The sequence below is a fragment of the Phasianus colchicus genome, chromosome 3 (genome assembly GCF_987193195.1).
Source record: "Phasianus colchicus chromosome 3, bPhaCol1.hap1.1, whole genome shotgun sequence".
Taxonomy (NCBI): Eukaryota; Metazoa; Chordata; class Aves; order Galliformes; family Phasianidae; genus Phasianus; species Phasianus colchicus.
In genome coordinates, this window is record NC_143438.1 from 43675105 (window position 1) to 43692940 (window position 17836).

The window sequence follows — 17836 nt, forward strand, 5'->3', positions numbered from 1 at the left end:
CTTTCAGATATGTACTTTTGACGTGATTAATCTTACACTGAATGTCTGACATTTTCATCAGCAGAAAAGCTACTTTGTGAAACAATTGCATATCTTATATTTTTGAGGAGTTTTTATTTATATTGGAAATAAAGAAAGAACTTTGTAAAAACTATTTCTTTACTGCATTATTTGAGTTTTAGCTATCTATTCTGTTCAACTAGACGATTCTTCTAATTTACTATTGTAACTTCAAGTACCACGTAAGTCATGCCAGCTTCTGAGTTACTTTGATTCAAGCTAATATTCCAGTCACTAGATGTAGCTGTCACTGCATTGTGCTCGTGAATAATAGTCTTCTTTATTAGTGTTTGGTCATCTCCTATGCAAAGTGCTGTATAGTAATTTTCATAGTAGAGAACACGTCATCTGTCCCTCCACCCCCCAATTTTAAGCCTGCACTTTCTGCAGGTTTTTGAAGAGAAGTATTGCACTATTCAAGTACAATAGCTGTGTCCAAGTCAAGTCACTGCTAAACCTTTCATGAATATAAAATCCTCCAGAGCTCTTTCTTCCTAGATTTTGTTTATCGAATACTCCACAGATCTTACAATTTTCTCTGCTTCTTTATTTTGCTATGGCTCTGTGGTCTGTTGGTCTGTTGTCTTTGGTCCATGATTATTTTATTTCCCCTCAAAATACTTCTTGCTCATCTAGTTATACTCTAGGGTCTGGCAAGTTCCAGTTAGGTTTCTTAAATGTGAAATATCTTTTCTCCAGTATTTCTCCAGCAAGGGCTTTCTGGTCTCCATTACTATCTTGTCTTGAATAATGGATCTGTAGTTCCTACAAAATATTTATCATGCTTAGCAGCTCCATCCAACCTGGTCCTGAACACTTCCAAGGATGGAGCATCCACAGCCTCTCTGGGCAGCCTGTTCCAGCACCTCATTGCTTTCTCTGTGAAGAACTTCCCCCTAACATCCAATCTAAACATCCTATTATGTAGGCTAGCAAGCATTAGTGCAAGGGACTTGGGAGGGACTGATGGTGAGCTTTTCTGAGCGTTGATTCTAAGTGGAACAAGAAATAACTTATTTGAACCAGGACATGTCAATGGGTGACATAGTTCAACCTCTTCAAGGTCCAATGGCTTTTAGAAGTGGTACAATGTCCTTCAAGGGAAAAACAAACAAACAAAAACACATTAAATTCAGACTGAGCTCAAACATGTTAGGAAATACATAATAATCAAGTATATGGTTTGAATGTATGGCATAGAAAAGCTTTGGGAACCACTGAGTGATACAGCCTCATGAAGGGCCCCTCAGGATTCGTGAACATGGATTACTGCCTGGGCAGGGCCTCCCCTGTGTTTTTTGCACCAGGTCCCTTTTCAAACACTGTTCACAGAAACACAGCAGACAGTGTTCTGTTTTCACACTGGAGCTTCATGAATATTTACAGGGAAAATAAAACACACGTGAGGTTTCTCTTTGTTTGTGACAAGAAGCTTTCAACTAATACTTGATTTCTGACTCTCAGATTTCAGGTACCATGTGAAACTTCTTCCCAGCAGCTCTTTCAAGTACTGCAATACTGAAGTCACCATGAGTTGCAGTTTCTTGTATGAGGGTTGAGTTTGGACCATTCTGTCATACTATATTTTTAATCTTTTTAATTTCTCTGTGTATTATCAGATTACCTAGGAAATAATGCATACTCCGATACGAGTCCCAGAATTACGTTATCTAATTTGGAAGCCATAGAATTTGCTTTCTTGGCGATTCCATTAGGACCAGCTGCCATTAAGGGAGGGAGACTTATTGTTCCAACATTTGCTTAAATGAGCATAAATCTAGGGGTAATAAATAAACAACTTGGAATTTGTTTGTTCTGCGAGTTTCTCTGTTTCCTAGCCAGATTCCCTTCTTCCCACAAGAGGTGGAGTAGTTCAGAGTACTTGATCTTTAAGAATGCAGAACAAAACAGAGCTACCATTACCATAAAATGGAAAATGTGATTGGTATTTTGTTACTGTTATCACCTTTTCTGATCTGTTATATAATATACCTTGATTGGATCATGCTAACATTTTTAAATTGTGCAGACATCATCAGAAGTATGGAAATGACAGTCTGTTGATGATCTGGCATTTTAGAAAGCACTTTATTGCTATTAAAACAAACTAAAAAACTGTTAGGGTGCAAACTTTAAATGCAGCAGAGGAAGAAAAGGTTAAAAGATAAGAATGGTTACCAATCCCACGTATCCATTAATCATTTGCTTCTTAATTAACTGATAATATCAAGGTAATTTTCTGACTATGTTTTTAACTTGCTGAATTTCCTCCATTCCCAGGATAGTTGCTGAACTATGCATGATACATGGCAATGCTGTGTTTTTCCAAATAAGTGTAGAAAATTTCCTATGGTAGTCAAAGACCTCTGTCTAAATCAGGATTGAAAATCAGGTTTCTTCCTAGAGTAGGTAGCATACAATTTTGGAATTGTCAACCTTTTGGAATGTCTAAACCACTACTTGGCTGTGTATTGTATGTTAAAGAACAGTGAGTGCAAATCTACATCTCTTTAACACACTTTTTTAACACATATTGTTTGTGGTGATGGTGGCACATGCATGCCAATATTATCTGAAATCAAGGCTTTATAGTGATTAACAGCATTAATTACTGAAAATTGCATGGAGGTCAGATGTCTTTGGATAAGATGTAAGCCTCTCAAAACAAGCTTGACTCTTCCAGTGGAAAAGTCAGTGGAATATAATTTTTAGATTTCACATGCATGATATTCAAAGCTAAAGTGAAGGAAATTGTGTACTAAAAATAGCCTCATGGCTAATATTGCAGCTGTATTAGTGCCGTGCCATCTGACCAAAACTGATCTACTATTTCAATAAATTCCCTATTACATGACTTTTGTAGAAGGAATAGGAAACAAAGAAATATGTTCACTGAAGTGGGAATGAATATAAAGTATCTTTTCTTCTTAGTTTTATTAGATGTTATATGTATTATTGCAAAAACCTCTAGGGTCACCTGAAGTGGAATTTTCTGTTCCTTAATATCCTGCTGCAGGGTCTCTGGGCTCTGGCAGGAAAAGGCTTGTCACAGAGGGGACATGTTCATTATAATTTCATATTTTATTGTGTTGAAGGAGCTGGATACTTTTCCCATTAAGCAAGAGCCCTTCCCAAAGGCAGGTGACCATCATCTCCCACTCTGATTTTCAGTACAATCAGAATGTCCTGGTCAGAAGGAGTCCAGGGACAAATCCTGCATGAACACAAGAACAGGTGAGAAACAAAAATAGGAATGTCCTCTGCTGTGAATGGCAACGTAAAACCCTGCTTTCTCTTCTATTTCTTGTTTTGTTCATCTTCTCTGCACTGACTGTGCCTGCCTGTGGGAGTGGGGATGGTTATACAAAGGAAAGATTTTGGGCTTTTGTGGAGGGGAAACACATAGATGGATATGTTTGGAGTGAGGGAACTATAGGTAATGAATGCCTCCCATTTTCCTTGTAACCACAGCAGCATTTGCTTTAGCTGTTTCCTTTATGCATCTCCTTTGTGGACTATTGTGGACACAGTGCTCCTTCTGCATACGAACAGATTGGAGCTCTTAAAGTTCAACTTTCTTCACTTGTGTTTTCTCAGCACAGTTTATCTCCTTCCTCAGGGTAGGGGTCAAAGAAACTTCAGAGCTGCTTGCTCTTGTGTGGCACAAGAACAGGAACCGGTGCCTCAACGACTGACAAAGGTTCATTTAGTGAGGAGCTACTGAATTGCCTGGATAATGGGAAAGGATAAAATACTTATTTATTTTATGGATTTTTAGATACATTTACAAATATTTAGGAATAGCTTGGAAAGAGAATTGAGGGGACAAGGAAATAGAAATGAAAGGCGTACCTCTCAGTACCTGAGCCTATTTTGCAGGGGGGTTGGACTTGACCTCTAGAGGTCCTTTCCAACCCTTACAATTCTGTGATTCTGTGATAACCATGTTTTCCTTCTTCCTCCATTCAGTTACTGTATTTTGTCTAAATCTACATGCTATTTTCTGAAATACTTATTCTGCTCTTCCTTCTTCCCTGCACTAATCACTGTTTTTCTGTGTGTGTATGTGCGCTTGGTTCTATGGCAGAGCTGTGTCTCTCAACTGTTAGAAAAGAAGTCATTTTCAGGCAGTCTTGCTGCAAATCTCTTGAGTATGAAATCTCTGGATTTAAACCAATTCTACATATGATTCTTTTTGAAAACTTCTATGTGATTAAAATGTTGATTTACAATTAGTAATGTTACTGTTACAGTGCAGCCTGAATTCCCATTCTTCATCTAAAAACATCAATTAAGCTGTCAGTTACCACTTCTCAGACAAAATGGCAGCAGTTCAATTTCTTCAGGTCTGGGGAATTTGCAGTAGCTGTAATTACTGGCTGCAAGTGTTTACATCAGCCAAAGAACAATTAGCCTCCTTTAATTGCTGGTAGCAACTCAGTTTCCCCATTGCAGACAATTAATACAGTCTGTTCTCACCCCACTGCAGTCTGTGACCTACTTTGAACTTTTTCATGGCCCCTAAGGGCCATGTCTGTGAAAAGCAGAGATTGAAAGAAGCCAGCGGGATATTATGGAACAGAGAAAGGAAATAGTCTACAGTGTGACCAAACAAAGAAAGAGGTGTCAAAGACTACTGCAATACACCCTTCATTTTCACTAAGTAGAATTAGGACAGTCCTAATAAGACGTTTATCATCTCTCTGGGTGTGGGTGGAAGTCCTAGGACTGTGTGTAGTGGGTCAGACAGTCATATTTCTTTTCCTTTTATTTCCACTTTTTTTCTTTCTTTCCCTTTTTTATTTTTTCCTTCTTATTTATTTATTTATTCTTTTCTTGATTATGTTGTCAGAGAAGCCAAGCATCTGGAAAGCCAAGTTGTAGTTCAGAAAGGAATGGGTAGCCAGTAGGGACAGGAAGATGCAGGTGAAAGTTCTAGTCCCCTCAATGTGTATTTGACTTGTGTGAATATGGTAGCCAAAATTGTAGCATGATGACTTTTTGCTCTTCAATTCCATTTTAGGGGGTGATGAAGGTAATGGAGTAATGGGAATTTACTTTTTTTAAGAAAATTTGGAATGTAGTTTCTGATTCTAATTAGAATTCTAATTCTAATTCCATTAGCTTTAGTTTGCCGGGTCTTACTGAAAGTAACACATATAAATGTAAAAAAGCAAAATTCATGTTAATCTATATCTTATCCTCTCAGGCAGAAATGAATCCTGCTCCTTAATTCAAACCTTTGATAGTAATGCAATGTAGATGTAAAGTGCTTTCCTGTCTAAGTCTAACTTTCCACCTGGAGAAATATTTAATAATCAATCTTCAAAGCCATGGTTGAAAGTCTCCCTTAATTCCCTTGTACCAGTGAGAGAACTTAAAGATGATGAACTCTTCAGACTGAAGTATCTTGTGCTACTATCACAAAAGCTTGGCTGATTCAGCCAAGTGCCGATCTTCTGGCTGCATGAAGAAACATTTTTTTTCTTGTGAGCTTATAAGAAATTACTTGCCCAGGCACGAGAACCTGTCAGAGAGAATTTGTATGCTCTGGATAATTGTCAAAATATAAGCAAATTCCCACACAACATATGGTAGATTCTTGGTTGCTCTCTGGATACTACTCACTTTATTTCATGATGACCTAGAAATGATTCCAGCAGTAATAAAATGCCCCCTCCCCTACCACACGTATCCACCACAGAACTCAAGGCAAACCATTTCTTTCTATGACAGTAGAGAGACCATTTCCCATAGGCTTGAAACTTTATATATCCTTTAATGTAGTGCTCTATATGATATAGTACAAAACACTACACAAAAATATACCTACTGTATATTCCTCCCCCATTTATTTTTTTTAATAAACCCCCAGGGTGGGTCTTTACAATAGGAACCTAAGAGGTTGGTTTTAACTCACCTCTAAGCCATTTGCTCAGCAGGCTTTGCCCTGAAAAAGATCAGCATTGGTGAGAAGGACAATGCAATTAAACAAAGTTGCCCCAAATTTGCCTAATTGTTAATAAAGATGCTTAGGTTTTCTTCTTCAGGCTTCACTCACTTTTGAAAGTTTGTGTAGATAAATTGAAAATAATCTGAATAAATAATTTTTTAGACATACTATTCACTGTACATTTTTTGTTCTTCATTTTTTAACACTGAGAAGGACCATTTCCTATATTAGCTTGATTTTTTTTCCTGGTCTTACTTGTGCCACTACCCAGCAGTATCTAGAACAGTACATAGGAAAAATAGCCCTGATTGTCTCAGAAGTAATTCTGTACTCTGAGACACCAGACAGCTTTGGAACCACAAGCTTTTATGCAAAAAGAGATTTGAAAATAGGTCATTTATACAAATGAGACAAAATACTTCATGTTTGAGATATTACTTTCATAAGAATTTTTCTTTTCTTTTAAATTGTTAAAAATAATGCATTGTTCTAAGATTTTCATGAGTGGAAAATGTCTGGATGGCTGCGATGCAAATAATTATTATCTGAGTATTTATTCAGTGGCTGTGAATAGTGGGATTTTTTCCAAGTGGACAATACAACAGATCTGGCATGTCTCTAGTAAAAGGAAGTCATGAATAAATCCAAATAGCAGTTGTGGTAGAAGTCTAAAGAGCAGGAAGGATAAGTTTATTAATAGTTTCAGTTCACAGTTCAAAAACTTTGCAAAATGGACAAAGGATTTTCTTTCCAATAATATCCTCTGTTAGCATCTCTGTTCACATTAAATTAAAAAAAAAAAAAAACAAAATGGCAAAAGGAACTTTAAAAATATTATTATTATTTTTCCCTCAATAACGGGTTCCATTATTTTATTGGAAACAAGTGTTTCATTCTTTTTCTTCCTTTGAATCCTGACTGGATGAGATTTGGATCAGACAAATGAGTAATGCTAATTTGTAGCAGTCTGGATGTTTTGATTATAAAGGCATAACTGTTCTGCCACTCAGGATTAGACAAAAAGAAATTATTTATATAAATCTTTTACTTATACAATGTGTCACTTTGAGAGGGAATCTATTGTTTAGTTCCTGCAGGCCAACAGTTACGTAGGTGCTAGTGCTATATAAAGAAATCAGGGTTACCTTCTACAGTAATTTACATATGTAAATAATGAAGGTGTTTTTTTTTTTTTTTTCCTTTAAGAAATTAACATACAGTTATGTCATATATAATATGCTTTGTACCTAATTGTTTTGAATTTCCTTCATTCTCGTGCTATGTGGCTTGTTGGCAGAGAACTTAAGCAATGTGGTAAAACAATTTTGTTCAATACCTAGGTACCAAACTGGAGAAGTTCAAATTCTTATGTTCAAGGTTGGAAAAAGTGTGTGGCATTATATACTAGGGTGTCTTCTAGCAAGATTGTGGTTTGGCTTCTACTTTCCCGCTGTTGCTGGCTCAGTCTTCTGATTTTAAGATTTCATTTAAAAATAGCTTTTACCATATTTAATTAGGCTTTTACTTTGTGCTTAGGTGGGCTTGTTTTATAATGATTTTATATTTTAGTTTCTCAGTATTTATTTTAGCTTGCATGCTATTGAGAACACCAGTTTCCAGCAGTGAGGCCAACTTTCCAGAAGCGTTCAGTAGTTTCATGTGACAAAATTTGAGTGACCTATCTGAGATGCTTCATCCTCAGAAACATTTAGGACCCTTAGCTGTTATTGAAACTAAGTACCAGGTGTGTCAGCTCACACTGGATGTCAGAGGAATTCCTTGAATGTGTTGTTGAACACATCCTGCTCCTGACTGTGTGATAAATCATGATAATTGACTCCTTTCGCACCTCTCAGGGTTTTGGTCATCTCAGCAAACTCAGAAGACTCATTGGTTTGCTTCTCATCCCTTTTGTGAGTGCACATACCTCAATGCATATCTAGTAGAGATCTGTATGCATTGTACTATTCACTGGTACTTAGATTGAGGAACCATCGCTTGCTTTTAAACTTCATTGCCAGTAGAACTAAGGAATGTGCCAACATTGGGGACTTTTAAATCTAAATTTAGAAGCGACTTATTTTATTCACTATTTTTTTTTTAAAGTATTTGTTTTGGATCTAGCCTGTGGCTTGGCAGTTACACACGGCATGCTTCAGTGTGAGGAAATCAAATTTCAGAAAGGCTGAAATTTACTGGATCCCCAGAATTCAGTTTGAGAACTAAACTTGGGTTCTGCTTTTGGATATTCACGCTCATCTCTTGGACTGCACTGAGCCCATGGAGACATGGGATGTAGGGACAGCCTCTGAGAGAGATGTCCCTATAAAGAACCTGTCTTATCTGGAGAAAGCAATGCAATAATTAGAGAATTCAGTAATGATCACAAAAGGGGAAGGTTATGTAAAACTCCAGTATTTCTGAGTAACATTAAAACAGCAGTACTAAACATCCTGCCTATTTCTTTATATATATATTTATATATAAACATAGAATCATTAATGTTGGTAAAGACCATCTAGTCCAACCATCCACCTACCACCAATACTGACCACTAAACCATGTTTTGTAATACCACATCTAAATGTTTCTTGAAAACCTATAGGAACAGTGACTCAACCATCTCCCTGGGCAGCCCGTTCCAGTGCCTAAGTACTCTTTCAGAAAATAAATTTTTCCTATTATCCAAGCCAAACCTCCCCTGGTGCAACTTGAGACCATTTGCTCTTGTCTTATCGCTAGTTATCTGGGAAAAGAGGCTGGCCCCCTCCCTTGCCACAATCTCCTTTCAGGTTGTTGTGGAGAGCAATAACGTCTTCCTTGAGCATCTTCTTCAAACAAGAACAATCCCAGCTCCCTCAGTCACTTCCCATAAGACTTGTGCTCTGGAACCTTTACCAGCTTAGTTATCCTTCTCTGGAAACACTCCAGGATTTCAATGTCTTTCTCCAAAACTGAACACAGCACTCAAGATACAGCCTCACCATAGCACAGTACAGGAGGATAATCACCTCCCTGGTCCTGCTGACTACACTGTTTCTGGCAGGACGCCATTGGCCTTGGCCACCTGGGCACACTGCTGGCTCATGTTCAGCTGAGCACTGACTAACAGCCCCATGAAATGGATCCAACAGGCCCATTTCTTCCACATAGTCTTCCAGTCACTCTGCCCCAAGCCTGTAACATTGCTCGGGGTTGTTGTGGCCAAATTGCAGGACCCAGCACTTGGTCTTGTTGAACTTCATCCCATTGGCCTCAGCCCAGGAATCCAGTCTGTCCAGATCTCTCTGAATGGCCTTTCTACCCCCCAGGCAGATCGACACTTCATATCAACTAAGTGTCATCTGCAAACTTACTGAGGGTGCACTCAATCCCCTCACTCAGATAATCAATAAAAATATAAGGAGCTGTAGCTGGAATATTAAAAATGTATTTGACTTGAAAACCAGGTAGCGTGAAACATATCTGAAATATTACTATTAAATATGAACATTTTAATACAATCCTATCTGGCATAATCTCTTCCAGTGACTTTCCTTGTAATCTTTCTCTCTCAGCCATTTAGAAGTCTGAGTTATATCCCATCTTACGCTTTCTTGAGCAGTTGTGAGATTGTGGTGTGATAGACAAATGTAAATCTGAATTTGTCCTCAGTTCCTACTACCTGATGAATATAAGTGAGAGATCTTGGGTGGGTAGTGCAGTAGTGTCCCCATATTGCAGTAGAAGCAAAAACAGCCTCATAAATAGTAGCGATGAGCATTTTGTAATTTTCAACACGTTCTTTGCTTAGCTGCATCCACATCAGTGCATATCACTGGCTAGAAGAAATCACATGCTTGTTTTCATTAGACATTTAATGGTTTATTGAACAGAATGCTATTGAGATTTAACACAATGAAAAAGTAGTAGTCAGCTCTCCTGGGACATACTGCTCTCTTCAGTGAAAACAGGACATCTGGAGGCAGAGCATCAGAGCAAGGGGCAGGTGCTTTTGAGCTGACGCAGCTGGGTTTTGCTGGTGAATATTAGCCTTGACACACTTCCCTCCTGCACAGCTGGGTTACAACTCTGCTCCCAGACACTACTAGATAACACCACTCCTGCCTATAGCTGAAAATAAGAGTACTAAGTTTGTCATATAAAATCCATGAGGAGCTGGGTGCATGAGGAGGAAGATGTAATGTACTAGATTACATTAACAACAGCCCTTTTTTTTTCCTTATATGAATGATAATATTTATGGAGAAAAGTATGATTACTGCTTTTTTAGATTCATAGCCCACAAATCTATAATTTTCAAAGCTGTGAAATTACTTAATCTTTTTCACTGAGAATAAGTTCCAGTACTCCTGAAATTATTATTTTTTCTTTTTTTAAAAAAGCATTCCTTAATAGGTATGGTTTTCTAAAGCAAATCATACTGAAAATTGAATTGACAGGTCTTCATTTTCTTCCCGAAGTCATCATCCATGTTCCACAGGAAATTTCTACAGTTTGGCCAAACATTAAACATTAATTATTTAGTGCAGAAGAGAAGCATTTCAGAAATACTTGGAAACAGACTTGAACCTTATAGCAATTACGATCTCCCTGAGCTACTCTTAAACAAAGAGCTTTGTTCTTTTAAAGCAATTACCAGAAGTTTAAAAACTTACAACAACAAAGAGAAATAGAAACACACAGAGCGGACTGGCTAATGCCAGTAAACTAAAAGGGTGCTTCTGCAGAAAGTGATTTCTGTCTTAAGTGATAGATGAATAACTGTTTATCTTACATGTGAACTGTAGTATAATAAGAAAAGACCTTACTCAAGCAATTTCCTCAGGTGTAAAGAAAATGCTTTTTTCTGGCATTTGCTACAACAGAAGACAAATACTATAAAACCTGAGCACCATTTCTTTGTTCTAAAATTGAAAATTTTTTGGTAATGCTGTCAATTGGACAGGTATCTTTTATCTTGTTCAACTGCAGTGACTTGAAAAGTTCTTGTTATATCCACATATGTAACAGTTTGGGAGTTCTATGAGTGTCAGCATTTAAGCATTCTTTCTTGGTTTCTATTCAGTATATTTCAGATAATTTTTGAGTCTATAGCTTTTTAGAGTTTGACAACGTTGACTGGAATAAATAGACTTTGGTTCCAACTCTTTCTTTGAAAGTCATTGGCTTTAAAGTTTACATTAGTGTTGAGGCACGTGCTTACTTCCTGTGACCTTCTTTATTCTCCAAAATTAACTACAGTCTCACAAGGTAGATGGAGATTCTGTGCTGAGTTGGCTGCAGTTCAGTTGGGATGGATGATAAGACATTTGCAGATAGCCCACCTAGTTAGTGGCCATCATCATTCCATTACTGAGTGGTAGGGTAGGATGCTCCAGTGCAAGGGGAATCTATACAGCGTATTTCCTCCTGGTGGGACAGGTATGAGGCACCCTACTGAAATGCTGTACATACTTCCTAATGGAATATTAAGCTCATAGGCATTTGTATATAAACCAGGGTATCACCTATTGCTCTACAGGTATTTAGGTTCAGTTTGTCCTCAGGTAATAACTTAATCTACGCTCCCTCAGGTGGGCCACAGTCTTTCTTTTAATATGACACAAACACTGCAGGTTATTTTTTAAAGCATCGTGTTTCTTTGCATGCTTTTAGTGTTCATATAGTGCCAGACCACAGCACCCCTTCGGGCTGGCTTTGCTTCCTAGGAATTTTATTCACGCCGAAGCATCAGCTTTATCTAAGAGAAATTTGGGAGTATTAAGTACCCCCTGCATCCAGTCACAAGTAACTTACTTTCTTGGCACTTATTTCTTCAAAACCAATTATAAGTCCATGCTGTTCTGGCAGCTTCATTCTTACCTTTCTTCTCTTTGGCTCTGACTTCACTTGCCACTCCAAAAACTCTTGTATATCCTACCTTTATTACCCAGGGAAACTAGTACACAAATTGGCTAGTATTTCAAAATATATAGGACAAACTTAAACTTGATCATACTATCAGTGAGCCCAGAAGAACAGACCATGTCTAGTCAGGAAGCTGTTCTTCATGCATGTACCATGCAATACAGGACAAGAATACAAGCCTGAAACATTTACAAGCTTAGACCAAGACTCAGCAGTTACATTTAGATGAATGAGAGGATGGGTAGAGGGAGTACAAAATAAGCAAACCGGGAAATACTACTCATTGCTCAAAACAACAATGGTAGTTATACATGCTGTTGACTCCTTTACAAGTTTTTGGCAACATCATGTGAAGACACAACTTTGTGGAAGAACTACTTTAGAGAGAGACCTGAGAGGCAATAAATGAATCTTTGTAGAATGTTCCTCTAACAGGACAGTAAAAGTTCTGAGAATCAGCTGCATGGGTAGTAATCTACTTTTGGTCGCTAAATGTGATGAAGACCAGGTGGTGAAATCCACCTCCATTGAAACCACAGACAGCCGAAGCAGCAAAAAAGAAGTGCATGTCAGCGAAGAGATGTAGAGAGCTAAAAACATTAAAGATGAAAAGAATCACTGCAGCTGCTGTCTGAATAGCCATTACATGAGGTTTCTCATTTGATGACAAAAGAGAGCTAAAGAAGAGGGCTGGAGTCAAGTACAGTTAAATCTCCAATGAATTTGTCGATAGCAATCTTTACAAGATTGAGATCTTAATGGCTTCTCTATGAAGTAGATTGTTAATCTTGCTTACGTTACACAGCTGTTCACTAAGGTTCCATTAGGAAATCAGAATCATTCTATTTGGCTTATGCTGATAGATTTAGGGCTGTATGTTTTTTAATCTAAATCTTGATGCTTCTGAAGTTACATTCTAACAAAATTTCATGTTCAACCAAAATGATATTTTATGGATAAAGCAAAAAGATGCAACTTTATTATTGAGTTTTACTGAGTTGTCTTGATCACTCCGTTTCCATGATATACAAGTTCAGATAGTTATTTTCAAGTGCTTTGGACCATTTATTTGCATGTATACTGAAGCATAATTCACTATTTTGGAAACATTGTTGACAGTACAATTCCGAATTCATGTTTTATAGAACAACACTCTTTCCATGTATTCATCATTCTCTTGTGTTTTCTAACCAGCTTAGCACTCCCTTTCCTATATTTGGAGATGAGGTAGCTATCCCAGAGCTTAAGTTAGATAGGCACACTGATAAGAAAGGTTTAGAATCATATAGAGACAGAAGATTAATACAGAGATAGTTCTGAACGGAAGACAGACGCAATACTAGGGCTGCCCTAAAAAGTAATGCCTCCTGTTTTATTATATTGGCCAAACAGCTGCCCTCCCTTCAGTGGCTGCCCTTGCACGAGCCCAGGGTGGGTTCACCTCTTCTGGGCACATGGAGAGCACAGGTGCAAACAATGTGCCTGTGCTCCTTGGGCCAGCCACACCTCTTCACCAGGTGCTCAATCATCAGTTCAAGCCCTGATCTAACAGTTCCCCTATCTAGTGGTGTCGGTAGAGGTTAAATCTTTCTGCCAGTGTTCTGTTCTGTTTTGTTCTTGTGTGACAGATGGCAGCAGAGGGGCAGTCTGACTAAATGGTATCTGACATTGAAGTTCATTTGAAGCTTATGTGTGTCATTGAATCCCTTCATGTGGAAAAAATGTCATCTATTGACATTCGCTGGTACGTGCTGAACATTTATGGATACCAAACAGTGAATGTGAAAACAGTGAGGAGGTGGATAGTGTGTTTCAGCCTTGGTGACAGTGACATGAAAGACAATGAAAGACATGAAAGACGTTCTGGATGGCTATGCAGACTGTTATGAGCGTGATGTGCAGGCTCTTGTTCAGCACTGACAGAAATATATAGCTAATTGTGGTGATAAACTATGACAATATTGTATGAATTATAAAAATTTTATGCAACCTGTTAAGATTCTGTTCTGGTGGATTACTTTCAAACTAAAGCCAATTAAATTATTGTATATTTTTAAATTCTGTGTTACTGGGCCTGTCACAGCAATGTCAATCCTGAATTTGTTAATATTTTATGGTTAAATTCTCAGCATTAGATTTTATTTCTTTATGATTTTAACATCACATTGAATCACTGTTCTGCCATTTTTAAACCACTGAACCTGAGGCTTCTAATTCTGATTCATTCCAAACTACACAGGCAATTCTCATTACGCCACTGTTTTTTCAAAAGAATGAATTTTAACAGGGTTGTTAAAAAAATTGAACTACTTTTATGCAAAAGGCTATCAAATAGTTTATAAGTTATAAAGAAACAGAAATATTACACAGTTCCATATGCATGTTCCATGTGTAACAATCTGGCTCTTTTATAAAAAACACAAGCACCAGTGTTTTTTATGTTTAAATTACTATGTTCTCTGAGTACTAAAAATATTTATAATAACCTTCTCACCACCACATATTGACACCATCATGGTGAGCTTCAATGCTTTCACTATGTCTTAAAACTTCTGTAAATTGTGTTTTGTTTGGTAAGTATTTCCTTATGAAGACCTTGATTCCAGAAAGTATATTAACTTACGTTGTTTTGCATGCCTCTCATCAGAGTACTTACCATTTATTTGTTAACTCAGTTCTAGTTGCAAGCTCTTTGTAAATCTCTTAGCAATATGACAGTTTTCCAGATAATGTGTTACCCTTGTTTCTGATATTAGAAACATAATGCTTGAAAAGAATTGGCTATGGAGGTGAATGATTGGATGTGATAAAGAAAGAAAAACAAATGCAATAATAATAATTTATAGTTGTAATTTATTCCTCAATGTTTGATGATTTCTGGGAAGATTAACAAATATAATTTAGCACACTAGCTGAGTGCCTAAGATGCCAGAGTTCTCCATTCAGCCCTTGGTAGAGTGGAGAACAGGAAGAAAATCCCAACCTCAAAATCAAAACTGAATTTTTATTTTCCATTTTTCAATGTGATTTTGGCTAGAAAACTACATGTCAACTGGCAGAATTTCTTTGTCTCGTGGCTGAGATGCACCTATGCCTCTTCCTGATACTTTCTGCATCTCCTAGGATGCAGAATCCCTTATGAAGGATCTCCTCCCCAGGATCATTCCAAATACCCTTCACTGTACTACTTCTCTTTGCATCTTTCCACATCAAAATTAAAAGCCCGTCCTAAAACAAATCTTATCATCTTGAATGTCCTTCAGAGACTTTTTCCCTTTAATTTAAATCTAAAGATTACCAGACAAGGAAATGCCTTGCTGACTTCAATGTTGTACCTAGGAAAGGTCAATTAATGTTTGGCCAAAAACTATTTTAACAAGTTCATGTTCCTCCATAAACTCTGAAGTTTATGCTTTTGGTCTTCAAATTTAATGTTCTTCAATTTTACACAAAATAAAATGCAGTATTTTATTAACATAATCTTTATGAGGTCTGCTCTGAAATGGCTGCCTTCTGTAGGAAAAGCTCAGTTCAGTAGTGTGACAGAAATGAATTTTTTCTTCTCTTGTAGAGCCACAGAAAGATGTGTTACTCTGACAGCATTCAGTGACATCCAGTTTCCTCTTATGTCTGCAGTTCCATACTTTGTGACAAAGACCTGTTTCTGCGCTGTGAATAAACTGGAAACTTGACAAGTTTTCTTGTTAGGAAGAAATGAACATTATGATAGTCGGAACTGCACAAGCAGTATGTGGAAATAATTACCGTGAATGGCTTCAAGTACAATACATTGTAGCTTGATATACAACCCTTATAAGGCCCCCTCTGGAGTTGGTGCAGATTCAAAGGAGGGCCACTAAGATGCTCAGAGGGCTGGAGCACCTTTCTTATGAAGAAAGGTTGAGGGCGTTGGGCTTATTCAGCCTGCAGAAGTGAAGGCTCCGGGGAGACCACTGCAGCCTTACAGCACTTGAAGGGAGCTTATAAAAATATGGAGAGTGACATGTTACGTGGTCTGTCTTTACACGGTAGGACAAGGCTTGTCCATGATTCTATGATTCAATGGTCTCTTGAAGTAATACACAATATTTTAACATTAGGTTTTAAATCCTCTCATTTTCAGCAAATGGAACATCCATTTTTCCTTCGAAGGAACTTTCCTTAACAATCCTTAAAACTCTCCTTTATTTAGTGTTTGAATCCAAACTCATCTTTGTGACTGTGGTGATGTTATTTGCTGAGGTATGGATTCCCAGCAGGTAGGGTTTTAAGAATTAATAATTATAAGGACATCTGTGGGTGTTAAAATGAAATAGTTAGATCTACATGAAGCCAGCCCTATAACAGGAGATGTCAATCAAGACAGCTGAGTTTTGGGAAACAGTTTGAAAGGACCTGTTTATCTGACTTTGAGACAGAGTCTTTATATAGAGTTCTTTATATAAATGTGTAGTGGAGAGAAAAACTAGGAAGTCTGTTTTCACTGTTGGATTAACACTTATTTTTTTGGAGCATCCCTTAATTTCAGTATAATGATTTTTTTTTTCTATAATATTAATAATTATGCCTCATAATCCTGTTATAGAGACATGTTTAATTAGCTTTGAAGGGTTTTATGGTTACAGCATAGTCCACCTGTCAGGGGCTGGAAGTACTTACAGGTCAGTAGAAATTTTACAGAAATATTTTATACAATCTGTAGTCATCTTTTTTCAAAACCGAGGAGTCCTCATCTCTTTTTGTATGAAAGTTGTCCTACTCACAGCACTTTTCAACTTTTCTCTTTATTTCTATTATTGACTATTTGCTTATTAATGTCAACCGTGACTTGTTTCTGGAAGTGGATGCATTTCTTTTCTTAGTGGCATAAGTAAGTTTTCTGTTCCCTTTTCTAATAGTTTCTAAAATATTCTTGCTCACTGCTGAGTGGGGGGCTACGGTTTTCAATTTACTCCAAAACTTCTATTCCTGAGTCATAGTAATAATTTAGAATTCGTCTTTTTCTATCAATAAATATTTTTCTCATGTGCAATACTTTGCTCTCACCACCACTGAACTCTGTCTGCCCTTTTATCTCTCAGAAATCCAGTAGAATGAGATTCTCCACAACTTCTTGCAGTTGTTTTTTTGACTACCTTGAATACCTTTGTATCACCAGGAAACTTTGTCACTTTCCTGCTCATCTTCTTGTTCAGAGCATTCAGCAAAACAGAATCCTCAGTATGGGAGAAAAGCACTCGGTAATTGAACACTGAACTATTTTTGGTCAAGAGCATTTATTGTTGAATCCACAACTTATTGGAAGTCAGACATTTTTGGATTAGAGAGATACAGTAAGTGTCACAGAGTATACTCAGGTTCTTTCCTTTCCTAGGTCTTTTGGATTGAAGGAGCAGAACTGGAATGCAGGATGCCTGCTGATCGGGAAGTGCGCTGAGATTTCTCCTACAGACTTAGATTCTAATTTCATTTCTAATTTGGAATGGCTCCCAGTGCTCTGCACGGCCTGTCTAAATGACTAGAAGGTAAGTCTTTAAAATAATAAACTGAATTAGAGATTTAATGGTCGAAGATGTTAACTTTGAAATGACAGCTGTGATTCGTCCTTAGAGGCATTACATAGGATATTGTCTGCATGAGTGAAAAGGAAATTGCTAAGGTAACTCACTGCATTCCTGGAAGCTTTAATGAATACTTAGCCAATTTTACCTTCGAACTGTGGCACAAAAGCAGTCTTTGCAGCACCCCCTTCACTTAGATAACAATGATGTGTGGTTGTAATGAGAACAGACTGAATGTGTTTTATAAATGTGGAAGGCCACAGGGGTGTCTGTTCTGAGATTGGGATACTTTGTTCCATCTTGATTCCAGGCAAGTTTCTTTCTTTTCTTGTAGGCAAGTCTCTTATTTCCC

At 37.5% G+C, this 17836-nt stretch overlaps 1 long non-coding RNA gene across 2 annotated transcripts in view; it reads left to right on the forward strand.

Moving 5' to 3' along the window:
* Window positions 1-17836, forward strand: part of LOC149918540 (uncharacterized) — an 84104-nt gene that overhangs the window by 47104 nt on the left and 19164 nt on the right. For both annotated transcript variants that reach the window (XR_016465100.1, XR_016465101.1), the window contains one exon: window positions 17298-17448. This is a non-coding gene — a long non-coding RNA (uncharacterized LOC149918540). The remainder of the gene's footprint in view (window positions 1-17297; window positions 17449-17836) is intronic.